Source organism: Etheostoma spectabile, unplaced genomic scaffold (assembly GCF_008692095.1).
Source record: "Etheostoma spectabile isolate EspeVRDwgs_2016 unplaced genomic scaffold, UIUC_Espe_1.0 scaffold00018831, whole genome shotgun sequence".
NCBI classification, from domain to species: Eukaryota; Metazoa; Chordata; class Actinopteri; order Perciformes; family Percidae; genus Etheostoma; species Etheostoma spectabile.
Window position 1 is genome coordinate 1 of NW_022604503.1, and position 18,345 is coordinate 18,345.

Genomic DNA, 18,345 nt, shown 5'->3' on the forward strand with positions numbered 1-18,345 from the left:
CCAGAACTCTCCCCCAACCGGATCGGGCTGTATGCCAAGTCTCCCTTTAGTTCTATTATATTCTTGATTATATGATAGATAAATCTGAAAACTATGTGACTAACTACTACTCCTAACATATTCGATTCTATGCCCTAACTAGTGTATCAAAATAAGTCCCAAGCTGTCTAAAAACTATTATTACACAAAACCAGAGAGACAGGTAAAGAGAGCTAGCTCCAGCCGGTTGGCTAGAAACTCTCCCCAACCGGATCGGGCTGTATGCCAAGTCTCCCTTTAGTTATTTATATATATATAAATCTGAAACTATGTGACTAACTACTACTCCCTAACAATATTCGATTCTATGCCCTAACTATAAGCTTTATCAAAAAGGAAAGTCTTAAGCCTACTCTTAAATGTGGAGACGGTGTCTGCTCCCGGACCCAAACTGGAACCTGGTTCCACAGGAGGAGCCTGATAGCTAAACGCTCTGGCTCCCGTTCTACTTTTAGAGACTCTAGGAACCACCAGTAACCCTGCATTCTGGGAGCGTAGTGCTCTCCTAGGGTTGTAAGGTACTATAAGCTCTTTAAGATAAGATGGAGCCTGACCATGAAGAGCTTTGTAGGTGAGAAGAAGGATTTTAAATTCTATTCTAAATTTTACAGGAAGCCAATGCAGAGAAGCTAAAACAGGAGAAACGTGATCTCTTTTCCTGGTTCCCGTCAGAACACGTGCCGCAGCATTCTGGATCAGCTGTAGAGTCTTTATGGATTTTTCGAGCAGCCTGATATAAAGAATTGCAGTAATCCAACCTAGAAGTAACAAATGCATGGACTAATTTTTCTGCATCATTTTTAGACAGGATATTCCTGATTTTTGCAATATTACGTAGTGGAAAAAGGCGATCCTTGAATTTGCTTTAAGTGGGAATTAAAGGACATGTCCTGATCAAAGATGACTCCAAGATTCTCACAGTGGTGCTGGAGGCCAGGGTGATGCCATCCAGAGAGTACTATATCTTTGGATAGTGCGTCACGGAGGTGCTTAGGTCCGAGAGCAATAACTTCAGTTTTATCTGAGTTAACATTAGAAAATTACAGGTCATCCAGGTTTTAATATCCTGAAGGCACGTTTGAAGTTTAGCTAACTGATTAGTTTCATCCGGCTTGATTGATAGATATAATTGAGTATCATCTGCATAACAATGAAAGTTTATGGAGTGTTCCTATAATACTGCCTAAAGGAAGCATATATAAAGTGAACAGGATTGGACCGAGCATAGATCCTTGTGGGACTCCATGACTAACCTTGGCGTGCACAGAGGATTCATCGTTAACATGAACAAACTGAGATCGATCTGATAAATAAGACTTAAACCAGCTTAGAGCAGTCCCTTTAAATGCCATTATGTTCCAATCTCTGTAATAAGATATAATGGTCAATGGTATCAAATGCAGCGCTAAGATCTAATAACACAAGTACAGAGATAAGTCCTTTTCTGAAGCAATTAGGAGGTCATTGTAATTTTCACAAGTGCTGTCTCTGTGCTATGATGAACTCTCTAATCCTGACTGAAAATCCTCAAATAAGGTGTTGCTATGCAGAAAGTCGCACAGCTGTTTGGCGACTGCTTTCTCAAGAATCTTAGAGAGAAATGGAAGGTTGGATATAGGTCTATAGTTGGCTAAAACATCTGGATCAAGGTTTGGCTTTTTCAGAAGAGGTTAAAATTACAGCTACTTTAAAGTACTGTGGTACATAGCCTGTTAATAAGACAAATTGGTTATATTCAGTAGCGAAGTGTTGACTAATGGTAAAACTTCTTTACTAGCCTAGTCGGGATGGGATCTAAGAGGCAGTTGATGGCTTAGATGAAGAAATAATTGAATTAAATTGAATAGATCAAGTGAAGCAAAGCAGTCAAAACATGTATCTGGTTTTACAGCTGTTTCTAAGGTTCCTGAGTTTAGAGTAAGTCATGCCAGTTAAGGCAGGTCTTGGTGAATTTTGCTTCTAATAGTTATATTAGAAGTTGAAATTTTATCATTGAAGAATCTCATAAAGTCGTTACTACTAAGAGCTATGGGAATACTTGGCTCAGTAGAGCTGTGACCTTCTGTTAGCCTGGCTACAGTGCTGAAAAAAACTGGGGTTGTCCTATTTTCCTCTATTAATGACGAGTAGTACGCTGCTCTGGCATTACGGAGGGCTTCCTATACATTTTAAGACTATCTTGCCAGATTAAACGAGAATTTTCCAGTTTGGTGGAACGCCAACTCTTCTCAAGTTTCCGCGATATTTGCTTTAATTTGCGAGTTTCAGTGTACCATGGAGCTAACCGTCTTTGTTTTATTTCTCAGCATCGACTACGTGTCCTGTCGGAAGTGGACGCTGGCGCGTTTTGCAGCCGCTGCTCTCCGCTCCCCGCTGCCGTTCATTATGTGGGCTTCCAAGTGTTACACTTGGTTTATCCTTCTCTGGACTGTCCTTTCAATTGTACATCAACCTGGGGCAGGCCTGACCCAGTATTCAGCGGCTGATCTCCTCCTGCTCCGCGGGCTTCTGTCTGTGCCCCCCCCGCTAGATCTTCAGCTACACCCCTGAGATCGCCTCCTTCCCCGCCGGAGATACATCCACCGCGGATCTCGCCGGAATTTCCACCTTGACGACTCCAATCCAATAACATCATTCTGGTCCACTTCTCGCCGTTCCCGCCGATGCTCTTCCCGGGCCGCTGACCGCGGTTCGCTTGCTAACCTGGCTAGGGTAGCAAGCCCCGCCCCCCCCCGGCTTCAACACCTCTGCTGTCAACTTTGGTCTCCTGAATGTCCGCTCTCTCTCACAACAAGGGTCAGCTCATCCAGGATCTCCTCACTGACCGTAAGCTGACTTCCTCTGTCTCACGGAGACCTGGCAACAACCCAGCGACTTCTCTCAGCTCAACCCTCCACTCCACCTGGGTTTTGTTTATCATTCTCATCCTCGTGGCTCTGGCCGCGGGGGAGGTCTCGCGCTGCTCTATCGCGAGAGTGGAAGATGTTGCCAGTTTCCACTCCAGTTTTCGCTCTATGGAATGCTTTGTTTTAAATTGCCTGGTCCTATCCCACACTTATTGCCACAGTCTACCGCCCCCCCCCAACCACACACAGCGACTTTTTAAACGAATTCTCCCTACTACTTACCCACCCTCTCTACTCTCTCTCCTAATGTCATTCTCTTGTGATTTTATTCACATTGACAATATAAATCTCCCACTCACCAAAGACTTACTCCTGTCTTGACAGTTCTGGATTCCATCAGTATGTTGACTTCCCCACACACATAAAAGGACATTCACTGGATTTAATCTGCTGCTCTGGCTTAATCCCCTCCAACTGTTCTGCTGATGATGTTCACATTTCGGATCATTTTCTTTGTCCTTCAATATCTCTTTGTCTCTCTCTGTAATCAAGCCAGTCCGCCAGATCTCTTTTCGTAATATCAAAAACATAAATACAGACATCCTATCCTCCCACATTGACAATTTGCCTATTCCTGATTTTCCTCTCCAGACCACCTTGTCACCCATTATAATTCTGGACTTTGCAATATTCTCAACTTCTTGCCCCTCTCAAAAACCCGATCTGTCCTTTTTTTCCGCTCTGCCCCTTGGTTTTCAACCTGAGCTCCGCCTCATGAAAGCCAAGGGTCGCCAACTTGAACGCCTCTATAAAAAAACTGGTCTCTCCATCACAAAGAAATGTATAAATCTCATCTTCTTCATACTCAAACTCAATAGCCGTACTAAATCAATCTTCTATTCTGACCTCATCTGCTCCAACGAAGGAAACTCCAGGTCTCTCTTTTCATAATCCATAAAACCTTATCCCCCTGATTCTCTGCCTTCTCACATGTACTCAGTTGAAACTTGTAATTCACTGGTTGTCTTTTTTAATGAAAAAATCAACTCCATTCACCAGCAATTACATTTGACCCCCTTGCCTTCCCCTCCACCTTTGCCCCTCCCCAATAGCCATCATTTTGTTGCTTTCTACTGCCACCCCCTCCGAAATTTCTGATCTCATTCGTAAATCAAGTCCTCAACCTGTTCTCTTGACCCCCTCCCCACAGCTTGGTCAAAACCTGTCTCACTTCCCTCATCTCCTTCATAACATACCATTATTCATTCTTCTCTCTCCTCTGGTAGTGTCCCCTCACTTTTCAAAACAGCATCCGTCTCACCGATTCTGAAAAAACCTGGACTCAGACCCAACCAACTATAAATCTTCGTCCTATCTCAATCTTCCCTTTATTTCTAAAATTCTTGAAAAAATAGTGTCTGTTCAACTCCCATGCTTTCTTACCCTTAACTGTCTTTATGAACCTTTCCAGTCTGGTTTTCGCCCTCCCATAGTACTGAAACTGCCCTTATAAAAATCACCAATGATCTCCTCACAGCTGCTGATTCCGGACTCATCTCCATCCTCATCCTCCTCGATCTCAGTGCGGCCTTTGATACCATTTCTCACTCCATCTCCTCAATAGACTTTCTCCCTCGGCATCTCTACACACCCCTCTTGACTGGTTTCCGCTCATATCTCTCCGACCGCACTCAGTTTATTCAACTCAAATCTTTCACATCCCACCCTTCCCCTGTTACTACTGGCGTCCCTCAAGGTTCAGTTCTTGGCCCCCTCCTTTCATCACCTACTACTTCCCCTTGGCAATATCTTCCGCAAATTCAACATTCATTTTCATTGTTACGCAGACGACACCCAGCTCTATTTATCCAGCAAACCCACCTCCTCGCTCCCCCCTTGTCCTTACTAACTGCTTACTTGAAATAAAAGACTGGTTCACGCAAACTTCCTTAAACTAAACAGTGATAAAACCGAACTCCTCCTCGTAGCCACCAAGTCCACCCTATCCAAAATCAATAGTTTCTCTCTACCAATCGACAACTCCTTGGTCTCCCCTTCCCCTCAGGTCAAGAGTCTGGGCGTCATCCTCGATTCCTCCCTCTCCTTTCAGTCACACATAAAATAATATCTGCCGGTCTGCAATACTTCCACCTACGCAACATAAACCGCCTCCGTCCGTCCCTACCACTCACACTGCCTCCATCCTTATCCACAGCCTCGTCACCTCCCGCCTTGACTACTGTAACTCTCTCCTTTTTGGCCTTCCTCAAAAATCCTCCATAAACTTCAACTTCTTCAGAACTCAGCAGCTCGTGTCATCACCAGAACCCCCTCATTTCATCATATAACCCCGGTTCTTCAGCAGCTCCATTGGCTCCCGGTTCAATTCAGAATACAATTTAAAATCCTTCTCCATACTTTCAAAGCCATCCATAACCTTGCCCCTCCATATCTATCAGAACTCCTACACATTGCCGTCCCTCCCGCTCCCTCAGATCTCCTCCTCCTCCACCTCACTGTCCCCCATGCTCGACTCATCACCGTGGGGACCAGAGCCTTCAGCCGCTCTGCTCCCCAGCTCTGGAACTCACTCCCACCCGACCTCCGCAACATCATCTCTCTCTCTCCCTCTGTTCAAAACTAGACTAAAAACCCATCTGTTCCAGCTCGCTTATCTGTAAATACACTGTTCCTGTTTTGTTTTGTTTTGTTGTTTTGTTTGTTTTGTTTTTGTTTTATCTGTTTGTTATTACTACTTACACTTTTATGTTCCCATATCTGTCTTTTATCTCTGTAAAGCGTCCTGAGTGTTAGAAAGGCGCTGTTAAATAAAATGTATTATTATTATTATTATTATCTTCTTTTTTAGAGGGCAACAGAGTCAAGAGTCATTCGTAGCGAGCCTGCTGCGCTATCAACAAAATGATCGATTATACTATACTGGCCCATTCAGGATAAGCACTGTGTACTCTGACTGCAGCAACACAAGTTCAAATTTCAGTGATACCTAATTTGATGGTGATTACGAGACTGAATGCAAAGTGATCTGTTAATGGGTAGCAGGGGGATTGGGTGGACATGATGATGGGATGCAAACAGAGGTAATCTCTGCAACAACAAGGTGCTGCTGGACTTGAACCCAGGAGCCCCTGTTTACTAGACAGGCACTTTAACCAACTAAGCAACAGCATCTCCATTAGCAGGTGTAATGTTAATTCTCAATTTCTCTTTTACCTTGAATAAGCTAAACATACAGTATAATGATTGGCAGTATTGGGAGTAACGTGTTACAAAAGTAACGCAAATAAGTAATGTATTCCTTTTTGCTTTAACACAGTAATATAACTCATTACTAATTACATTTCAGTAATATTATACTTGTTGAAACAACAAGAAAACACAAACATAAAGTGGAGCCAGTGAAGCTCGGTCCACCAGGTGGACCAGTCACCATTTGAACTAGACTGGGGAGGACGCTTCAGGGCCCAGCACAAATGTGGAGCAACAGCTATGGCCGCAACAGTGCCTTCTGACGTCCACTAAGGACCCCCCAGTTGCTCAGAAAAGGGAAGTTCGGGGTCCCTTGCTGGAGTTGCTTGACAAAGACGGATGGATGGTTGGAACCCTGGTCCTAACTCATTGTAATCTTGCATGACACACAAACCTGTAGGAGGCACTGTAGCTTAGTGGTTAAGCACCTGTCTTGTAAACAAGAGATCCTGGGTCCAAATTCAGTGCCTTAATTATCAGTCAATATTATGTTATCAGCACTAGAAAGAGTGTATATATATATATTTTGATGTTGTGCTTTAGTGCCTAACAAGCATTATTTAATTTTGCCAAAAAAAGGGAAATAGATTGGACCCATTTTTTAATGCTTGTTTTGCTGGGGCTGAATGTGGCCTAGGTGTGACCGTTGTTACATCACTGTCTGGGTTTTAGGTGCATGTGATGCTGACTGAGGTCAGAGGTGAAATTAACATGAACTTTACTGGCCAAGGCACTGACTGCTTGACTTTAACATCTTCAGTATACCTCACTGAAATCTAATTTATTCTGTAGCTGGAAATCGCTGTGAGCAGGGTTTGAACCTGCGCAGGGAGACCCCATTGGATTTCAAGTCCAACGCCTTAACCACTCGGCCATCACAGTTGTATACTCTGTTTTTACAGCAGAGAACCCCTGAGGCCCGACAGACTCCATTACAGTTGGTAACATCAATCAGACAAAAAAGAGCCTATTTCACAAGTACCTTGGGCAGTTCTGAATGACTGATGGGGATTCCTAAGCATTTCAGTCCCATGTGTACAGACAAGATTACCAGCAGCATTGCCATCGCAGTGCTAGTTGAATCTCAACTAGCACTGACTCTGCAGAGAGAGCCAATTAGAGCTGATCAGCAACAGCTGTGCTACCTGCATGATGGTTTTTAACCTGGCATGTAGCACAGGAACCAGTTTCTCTTGGTGACTGGAGTGATGGGAGCTGTTTGGGTCTTTGTTGTTTGTGTGCTGACTGTTTGGCTTGACAAAGGTTGTTACATTTCTTCTGTTTCAATCTTGTTTACAAAAATGTAGTGGAGCATAGCAAATGTAAAGAGTAGGGTAAATTACTCAATTACTGAAATGAAATTTAGCTGGAACAAGTTCATGATATGTGGCGTCAAACCGCAGAAACATTTGATTAACAGCAATTGCATTGTCCTTAGGCATGAGTTTGCCAGTTGTCGGCACAAATGAAAGACATGATGATGTGCTGCAGAGGAGAATGAGTAGAGGTAAGAACATTAGTGACAAACCAAGTAAATGCAGCACATGAACACAACTGCTGTGTTAGCATAATCTCGTTTCTGTAATGTTGTAAAAAAAACTCAAATGGCCTAATTACCAATGAAGTCGTTTGGGGCTATTGAGTCTTAAAAGGAAGTGCTTTGCGTTTTAATAAAACAAAATTAAAAGACTTGTAAATTCTTCACAGTGTTGAAGTCAAGGGTAGTTGGAACTTCACAATTTCTTCTGATCTTTCAGCACAACTTGAAACCAATGAAGTAGAAGCTGAGGCAGCTATTCGCAAACTTGCAGAATTGTCCCTGAATGACATTGGTTCCCTTCATCAACTGACATTTAGGGAGCAGCCTGCCAACCTGACGTTGGGCAATCCGCCAGCCAACCAGACGTCCCTTAAATCATTGATTAGAGGCTGGTAGAAAATCTCCCCGTTGGGAACTGGAACCCTGTATGTCCTTAAAACTGTGTTTTTTTTTGTCTCAACATGACTCTATATCTTTTAAGTGCACACGTGGCCTACATTTTGAAATGCATGCAGGTGTACATGCACACAGTGGTATGCATGCGTTTAGGAACCTATGCTGAAGTTGACTAAAAAGAGGAATTAAAAAAAATCACCTCTTGGAAATTGATCTTAATGCCTTAATTTAATATAAAGGAAAAATCTCAACCTTTCAGGACACCGACTTTGTTGCCCAGTGATGGGGTTATAGTGGTGAGCATAGCTGCCTTCCAAGCAGTTGACCTGGGTTTGATTCACAGCTGTCACAGTAGTTTTCGTTGTGTGGTTACTTGCTTCATTTGTCAAGAAGTAACCAGAAAGGTTACATTCCCAACCTGATTTAATAAAATATTAATCTCTTTAATGGTACAAATAAGTAAGCATATCAATCAAGCTGCCTCCATGAGGATCCACAGACACAGGCAGCGCACTACGGTTTGCACTTTGCCTGGTAACTACTTCTAACCAATTAAAATGTATGAACATTTTTGCAAACCGGTATAGCACTGCTTTTCAGGTTGTCATGGCCGAGTGGTCAAGGCGAGGGACTAGAAATCCATTTGGGGTCTCCCTGCGCAGGTTAGAATCCTGCCGACAACGTGAGGCATTAAGATTGGTAGTAAACCAAATAGCAGAGGTTTCTTCATGAACAATATTGTGTTCTCTCATAGGTGGAAGCCATCAATGTATTTCTCAGCATTTCTTTTGTCTGTGTTACAAGATTTGGAGTGAACGTTGTATTGTCCAACAGAAAGGCAACAAATGTTACTTTTCGACTATGATTTATTTTGTAACAGTGCAAGCATTTTGCCCAGGTTTGATTTCCAGCCACCACAGTTGCATTTACAGGTTTTGAAGCCATATACAACATTGAACACAGAAACGGCAGGAAGGATAAATCCACCAAATTGGGTCACAAATAATCAGCACAAGGCCTTGTTTAATTTCTTTTATTTTGTATTTAATTGTTCCACATTGCAAAACATTTGAAACAATTCAACCGATGTTATTTTACAAGTCAGATGAATAAACCAGCTGTTTGCTTTCTATTTTCTGATTTTGTATGACATCATCAGGGTCTTTACTTTCAGTCTGAACAGACCTTGACAGATTTAAAACCACATTCAGTCACAGAAAATATGAAATGTCAGACAAAACCCAGGGCTAGTACGGCACCGGTGCCGTAACACCTGGTATCTATCGGACCGAATAGTAACGGGGATTTTGGGGCCTCATTTCGGTGCTACTGAAATACCAGCGCTGCCTCTTTCCACCTAGTGGTTGTTTTTGTTGTTTAGCAGCAATTTACAGGAGAAATATTTTTTACATTTAATTTGGACCATATAGCAATAAACAAGCTGTTCTTAAATTTTGCTGACTGCCTTTTTTAGCTCATTTCTTTTTTTTAACATATACATTTAAAAAATATATTTTTAAAAGGATAGGTTCAGGCACAGATTCTGGTCCCTAAATGGTAAAGGGTTCTGAGGAAAGGCAGAAAACAGTCCAGCTGATCCACAATAACATACATGTTGGTCAGAAGATAGAGTTACTGCTGGTTAGCCTTCAATGTGGAGAGAAGATCAGAATATAACAATACAGCTATCAGGGCATGAGGAGGAGGAAACAGCTTGGCTCTGAAACATGTTCACGAGGCAGAGTGAATGAGCTGGTGTCTTTTAAGGTGACTACTATGAGTAAACATTTTCCCACATTGTTCACACCAGTACGGCTTCTCTCCAGTGTGAATGCGCTGGTGTTTTTTAAGGTAACTACTACGAGAAAAGGTTTTCCCACATTGTTCACAGCTATACGGCTTCTCTCCAGTGTGAATGCGCTGGTGAGCTTTAAGGTTACCACTATGAGAAAAGGTTTCCCCACATTGCTCACAGCTGTAAGGCTTCTCTCCAGTATGAATGCGCTGGTGTTTTTTAAGGTAGCTACTACGAGAAAAGGTTTCCCCACATTGTTCACACCAGTACGGCTTCTCTACAGTGTGAATTTGTTGATGTTTTTTTAGGGAACCCTGTACTGTGAAAGCTGCCCCACATTGTTCACAGCTGTAAGGTTCTCTCCAGTGTGAATGCGTTGATGTGTTTTTAGGGAACCCTGTGCTGTGAAAGCCACCCCACATTGATCACAGCTGTACGGTTTCTCTCCAGTGTGAGCTCTCAGATGAATCTTTAAATATCCTGATGGGAAGGATTTGTCACAGTGCTGACAGCGGTGACGTCTGACTCCTCTTCCTCTCCGTTTCTACCAACAGAGAAAAACCAAGAGAGTGAGTTAGTGAGATGCCATGCTGTAGAGCTCTATCTTAAACTAGAAACAACATTTAGAGCATGTCTATGGAACATTGTTTGACAGATGCATTACCTTTAATTATTTGCCAACATCACTATTATGGAGTTGCAGTATGGGAAATGTAACATCCAGTGTTTGTTAGTTTGTGGTAAATAAACTACTTTTGATCAATTTATGTGTGGCCTCCATTTTGTTGCCAGCCTTTAGCCAGCCGGTAACACATGGGGATAATCCGGGATTTTTAGTGCTGGAAAGTTGTAAATGTAACATTTTCCCACCGATTTTTTACCTTTCACTGGTATCTGTCAGTTATGGCCCATATTTAATCTATATACTGTATACATACATATTTAACCTCTTTAGAAACACTTTCTCACCTACATTTTTACCCCCCAAAAAGTGATGCACTTCCCACATTCTTCTGCCCTCTGGGATGACCCTGAGGTCATTGGAAAATTAACACTCAATTTGTTGTTTCTAGTGGCATTGTGACACTAGGCCGTACTGACACAGAGCTAAAGAGATTAGAATAGAGAATTTCTATTTACGTCCAAGTAAATCATCTGTAAAATTAATAAAAAGCACTACTGTAAGCATATTACATGGGCTATATCCAAAATAGTACCGTAGCCATATGTCTAAACTTAGAACAGAAAAAATCCAGAAAAATTTACTCATTAAATGGATTTTATATAAATTTATTTATACAGATATGTCTGTGCGTTTTTCCTATTTCCAAAAAAGCCAATAAAGTGCAAAATACAAAACTTCTCAAACACAAAAACACATCCACATCACTCACACACATACCTGAAATAACTACATACATACATTTATAGGATTAAGTAATTATAAATTGATGAAATGGTGAAATGACATAAGAAGGCCATATTTTTGCTTTGACACAGCTGGAGCCATCACAGGGTTAATATTTTCTGGTCATGTTTGGTATCGTCAACTCGTCTGCTTATTGGCTACACAGGGAGCCCGGTTTCATAACCTCTACTTCTAACTGGAAGGAAAAACTGTCAATCCTTCCCACGTGGGCCCAATGGGGACTGTGGAACTTGATAGGCTTGTCTCAGGGACAGCTCGGGTTAGACTGAAGCGATTGGCTGGGAACAAAGTAAAATCTGCAGAAGCCAGAGAGTCTGGTGGTGTACGGAGTGACTTCGTAGCACGCCGAGGGAATAAGATACAAGCTGTCAAAACCCAGAAATGATGATCTATCTAGATTCTCCACGTCGAAACTTGGCTAGAAACTACAAGATTGTGAGGGGACCAGCTCATTTTGGATTACAAAGCTTGGATATTCTAATACCTTGGAGAGTTGGCGATGAAGGGAAAAAAAGTTTTGGCGATCTTTCACCGCCTGATTAAAGACACAAGAAGACAGGTTGGAAAACACTCAACTTAGACTCAAATCTTTCTCTGTTTCCTTACTTCATAACATGATTATAACCGCTGTGAGTCACCTTATTGCTTGTGTGTGGGCTTGATGGAATCATGAGACTTTAAGCTTTCAAATGATGTGCTGCTTGTGCGTGTTTATAAAGATTTAATGCTTGCAACAACGTGGGAAACAACCAAAGGACACATTGACTGGCCAAAGGAGAAATGGAGTAACATTCTGGGGACTGATGAGAGGGAAACTGTTCTTTTTGGGTCTAGGAGCCACAGACAGTTTGTCCTCCGACCCCCCTGCACTGAAATCAAGCCCCAGTCCACTGTGAAGACAGTAAAGCATGCTGGTTATGGGATGTTTCTCATACTGTGGTGTTGGCCTGTTTATCACATACCAGGGATCATGGATCAGTTTCAATACATCAGAATACTTGAAGAGGTCATGTTGCCTTATGCTGAAGAGGAAATGCCTTTGAAACGGGTCTTTCAACAAGACAAGGACCCAAACACACCAGGAAGGAGCAAAGTCTTGGTTCCAGATGAACCAGATGGATGTTATGGAGGGACCAGCCCAACCCCCGGACCTCAATCCCAGAGAAACACTTGTAGGGTGACATCATAAATGCTGTTACTGAGGCCAAACCCAGTAATGCAGAGGAATTATGGGATGTAGTTCAATGGTCCTGGGCTGGAATACAGGTGACTCCATGCAACACCGATATGAAGCAGTTCTCAGAAATAATGGTTATGCACCTAAATATTAGTGCAGGGATTCAAACCCTGACACATTTCAGTTTAAATAGTACACATTTGAGTTTGTAAAGAAAAATGCAAATACTGCTAATATTCCTCTTTTTTTTTAACACAAACTTGATCCATGTTGGTCATGTTTTGATTTGGAAATGAATGGGCAGTGTTCCCAATGCATTGGTATTATGGAATTAAAAGCTTTCTGAGGATTTTGAGCATTATTCACTTCTTTAAAAACACAGCTGTTATTATGAACACAACTGTATGTAAAGGTTTTACATACAAAGATGTAATGATTGGTGGAAAGGGGGGTGGCCTCATACAGCCCCCCCCCCAAATTACATGCATCTCCATTGATCTGCATTTGTATATCAACAGACAGAGTGAGTGAGTTAGTAAGTTGCCATGGTGGAGCGAGCTAAGTAAAACCAGAAGCATTGTTCACAGCATGTCTGTGTCTAAGTTCCCCTGCTGCGTTACCATGGTTACGCTCTCTGTGTGTTAATAAAGTTTGGATTGATATATCCAGGTTCCAGTTTGGGTTCAGGAGGCAGACACCGTCTCCACATTTAAGAGTAGGCTTAAGACTTTCCTCTTTGATAAAGCTTATAGTTAGGGCTGGCTCAGGAGACTCCTGAACCATCCCTTAGTTACGCTGCTATAGGCCTAGACTTTTGGGGGGACTTCCCATGATGCATTGAGCACCTCTCTCCTCCTCCTTCTCTCCATCTGTATGCAACCTCATCCCATTAATGCATGTTACTAACTCTGTAACAACTCTTTCCTGGAGTCTTGTGTTTTCTCGCCCCTCTCATCTCTCCTCCTCTCTCTTCCTGCAGGTGTTTCTGGCTCTGGATCTGTGGTTGGAGTCACCTGCTGCCTCCATGTTCCTGCTCTACACCCTCTGCTAAAATTCTTCATGTCTCTGTCTGTCTGTCTGTCTGTCTGTCTGTTTCTCCCAACCGGTCGAGGCAGATGCCCCCCACCCTGAGCCATGGTTCTGCTCGAGGTTTCTGCCTCTTAAAGGAAGTGTATCCTTGCCTCTGTCACCTAGTGCTTGCTCTTGGTGGGAATTGTTGGGTTTCTGTAAATAACATCCCAGAGTCCGGTCTAGACCGGGGCCTGTTGCACAAAAGTAGAATAAAGATATCCAGGATAAGAAAAGAGCAGCTTGACTTAGTGTGATCTGCTCATCGCGGCTTAATCGGTTGCACGTTTGCCGAGCCAGGATGAACAGGTGGAGCTATGTCCAGCCAGGTGTAGATAGCTGGGATAAGTGCACGTTCACGGCTTTTCTTAAATAGACCACGATATCGATCACAGATTTACTGATGCAGAGATGGAGAAGACGCATGCGCCATATGTTTCACCCAATGAGCAGCAGCTTCTAATGGAAAGTAAAGAGGAGGGAAGAATATAATATGCAGGAAGGGAAATTTGGCTCTTATCAAACGGAGAGAAAAAGCCCGACATAGCGGACCCGACTGAATGTGTGAGGATGTAAAATGATCTACTTAGCCTATAGTCACTCCACATTTTTTCCAAAGTTGTGGGCTACACTGTGTTTTTAATTACTTTAAATATGCTAGTTTCATGTTTCTGTTTTTATGTGATAAATGTGCTGGTTTTACTGTAAAGTGTCTTTGAGTAGCTTACCATGTAAAGCACTATGTAATACAATGTATTATTATTTGGCCTTGCCTTAAAAGTCAGCAGAGAGAATTATGTTCCTGGGGGAATGGACCCTAAGGACTCTAGGCTTAGGCTGTATCTCATTTCTGTCTTACCCCTTCCCCTTGTTTTTGCGCGTTCACGCGGGACATAGTGGTGTCCCAATACGTTTTGTGATCGAGGGCTAAGGGGTGCATGGCCCTAGAAACCATAGACAGTGAAAGAAAAAATCTAGGGAGAACGCGAGCATACTTGAAACCGAGGGGTAGGATAGACATGGTGCAACAGGCAATAATGGCTGCCGCATCGACCAGAGAGACGCATAAATGTAAGTATTTTGGCTTAAATCATTGATTTAAAAATTACGACAGTCTTGTTTTATTGTCTATACAGTCCTGTACATATATACTTGCAACCATGATCCTAACTGAAACTTTTTTTTAAATCGCTAGCTTGCAATGCTAACGTTACGTTGATTAGCACAACAATCCCACATTTCTTTGCAGCTGATCCACTTTGGGGCTGAAAACGAGCAGACGTTTCTTAAATCATATGTTCATGTTGTACCCATTCATTATTGCATGGTTCTGTATTATTGTAATAATTTGTAATTACTTCCTGTTCATGCAGTTGTATATTGTTGTTGGTTTTGATATGGGACACTGATGAAATATGAGGGGGGGGGGGGGGGGGGTGTGCACTTATATTAGACATATGAGTGCCTTTTTGTGTGTGACATGTTAGTTATGGTTCTAAGAGTTGATAATGGTTCTGTAACATAATTTTATGTAGGCCTAATGATTTTGCCTGTAATGTTTAATTTATTGGCAATAAAGATAGATTTTGGTGACAAAATGTTTTTTCTAAATATCAATGACATTCAAAACGGTGATAACTGGTTATAACGTTTATTTCGGATCAGACGGCAGCTGATTTGACACGTGAGACTCCAGGATTAATTTAGCCTGCCTGTTAGCCTGCTCTGGACCAGGCTAGCCGCAAAGAATAAATCTCAATCCAACACAGGCACGGCTTTACAGAAGAAATGGGTCATGTAACGTTAAATTAAACCATGTCCGTATAACAACATTGCAGCGGATGCGAGGACATTAGCACCGGTGCGTCCTAGAGGAGCTAACAGCTAACAGACGCTAACTAGCACCGACTAGCACTGGTCACTGCTGTTGTCTGAAAAACAACAGATGGGACAAAGTGTTGCGTTTACTGGTAAACTGGTCAACCTTGAGACCGATGTATAACCAATTGTTATATGTTGAGTTTTCCTCCCGTTACTCTGTCCTCTGTGAATGTCTACATCTAGAAACTAAGCTGCCCAGTGCAGGGAACAACTGATCATGTAGTAGCGGTAGATGGGCTTTGCAAAAAATCCCGGAGCGTTCTATGAAATTACGCTTTGAAAAAAATTGCTCAATCACGTAAATTTGATCGTGGGAAGTCAAAATCGCGATTGCGATTAAAATTTGATTAATTGTGCAGCCCTACCGTCTTTCCTTCACTCACCTCCTCCTCCCTGACATCTTTCCTCTTGCCCTCCTTCTTCTTCTTCTTCTCCTCCGTCTCCTTGTGTCTCTGCATGTACTCGGTGATCAGGTCTAGGTCCAGGTTGTCTTGTGGCTCCCATGTGTTCTCCTCACTGGAAAGGTGAGTGCAGACAGAAGAACATCTCCTCACACTTTGTTTTTAGACAATCCATTCTCACTCTAATTATCATTCCTGTTATTCCTTTTTTCTATTTCTAAGGTTATCTATTTTTCTATTGCCATCTTGTAAGGTTATTTGTGGGTCTGCAACGTAGTGTCAAAATACCAAACCTTCAACTTTGAGGGCATGATACCATGCTGACACTTATTTGCAATATGTAAGTATATTATATATCTCAGGACCAAGAACACCAAGCATTAATATTATAGACTCATACTTACTCTGAGAACCCCTTCCATTTCAGCAGAAACTCTACTCTTCCCTTCACCACTCTGCGGTCCAAAACCTTCTCCACCACATACTCCTCCTCTTCCTCCTTCACTGCTGCTGCAGGCTGCTCCTCCTCCTCTTCCTCCTTCACTGCTGCTGCAGGCTGCTTCTCCTCTTCCTCCTTCACTGCTGTAGGCTGCTCCTCCTCCTCCTCCTTTCCTGCTCCGGTCGCCAGCTTGACGTCTGTCCCAAGGCGGTGGTTTCAAATCGAGTAACCGGGGTAACAAATTATTTTTGTTGATTGGGGTTCACTACTTAACTCTCATAGGAGAAACCCTGGAAAGTAGAATCACGGAGTCAGTGAGTGAGAGAACGAACCGCCGTCCTCGTCTCTAAATCTCTGTCTGTTTATTACAAATTCTCCCAAACACAAAGGCATAAAACAGTCCTCAACAACAACATTTCACTTAAGAACCGTAACACCATTTTCTTTACTCCCCACTTTTCAGGGGGCAAAATCTTCCACACTCAAATTCCAAGAAATAGTCTCGTACTCACCAAAATAAATATCACCCTTACTGTACAGTTTCAATAGTAATATATATCTCTTCTTTCTACCTCCAAAACTCCTCCATTATACTAATGTCATCATGGAATCATAAACCCTCTTTGGCTGGAAATAAATATTCAAACGACTTCAGAGTCAAAACATGAACCATCATACACCTGGGGATAATAGTTCATCTTATAATACATTCCTTTTCTAATACTCTGTAGAACTTTTAGGAGGAACTCCCCTTTAAGAGTTAAACAACATTTTAACATTAACAATCCTGTCAGGATACGTTAAAAACCACAAAATAACTCATTACCAGGGAATGGAAGCACCAGCACCCAGAATCACACACACAACCCTATGTTAGCATGTTAGTTAGCAGTAATTAGCCTGAGCCTATGTTAATGTTAACTAGCATGTTAGTTAGCAGTAATTAGCCTGTGTCCATGTTAATGTTAACTAGCATGTTAGTTAGCAGTAATTAGCCTGTGCCTATGTTAATGTTAACTAGCATGTTAGTCTCCATGGAAACAACGGGACCTGTTGGTCCATGTCTTTAACTGTCTATGGTACCACCCCGATACACACCTGTTAGCTAGCCGCTAGCTCTATTGTTTACGAACCCGTTTCCCGCGGTTCCAAACGCGGCTCTGTAGCTCGCCTTTACACATCATAAACTCCATAACTAACCCACCACAGCTTCAGTACACCATACGCACGTCAGAAGGAAACCTGTTGTCATTTTTACCGAGTATCGACCTGGAAAGCAGAATTACGGCATCAATGAGAGAGAAAACAAACCGCCATCCTCGTCTCCAAAGAGGAGGAAAGTGTCCGTCACCGGGGCCCCGGGTGTACCGATACCCGCACATTGGTTCCGCTTTCTTTGTTCCCCCGCTACGTTAATATTGATTACCAATAAAATATGAAATTCGTACCAAACGCTACGCTGGTTATTATGTTATCCCTTAAGGGTGTATCACACATTCAAGCTGAAATAAATGTGGAGATATGCTGCTCTATACACGCTAAAAGTAGTGATTATTTACATGGAGTGTGGTGGAGATATGCTGCTCTATACATGCTAAAAGTAGTGATTATTTACATGGAGTCTGGTGGAGATATGCTGCTCTATACATGCTAAAAGTAGTGATTATTTACATGGAGTCTGGTGGATATGCTGCTCTATACATGCTAAAAGTAGTGATTATTTACATGGAGTGTGGTGGAGATATGCTGCTCTATACATGCTAAAAGTAGTGATTATTTACATGGAGTCTGGTGGAGATATGCTGCTCTATACATGCTAAAAGTAGTGATTATTTACATGGAGTCTGGTGGAGATATGCTGCTCTATACATGCTAAAAGTAGTGATTATTTACATGGAGTCTGGTGGAGATATGCTGCTCTATACACGCTTAAAGTAGTGATTATTTACATGGAGTCTGGTGGAGATATGCTGCTCTATACACGCTAAAAGTAGTGATTATTTACACGGAGTCTGGTGGAGATATGCTGCTCTATACATGCTAAAAGTAGTGATTATTTACATG

At 42.3% G+C, this 18,345-nt stretch overlaps 1 non-coding gene across 1 annotated transcript; it reads right to left on the bottom strand.

Annotated features, from left to right (window-relative positions):
* Positions 1–6,955: 6,955 nt before the first annotated feature.
* Positions 6,956–7,037, bottom strand: trnas-uga (transfer RNA serine (anticodon UGA)). The gene has a single exon. It is a non-coding gene; the product is annotated as a tRNA-Ser (tRNA).
* Between the last annotated feature and the right edge of the window lie 11,308 nt (positions 7,038–18,345).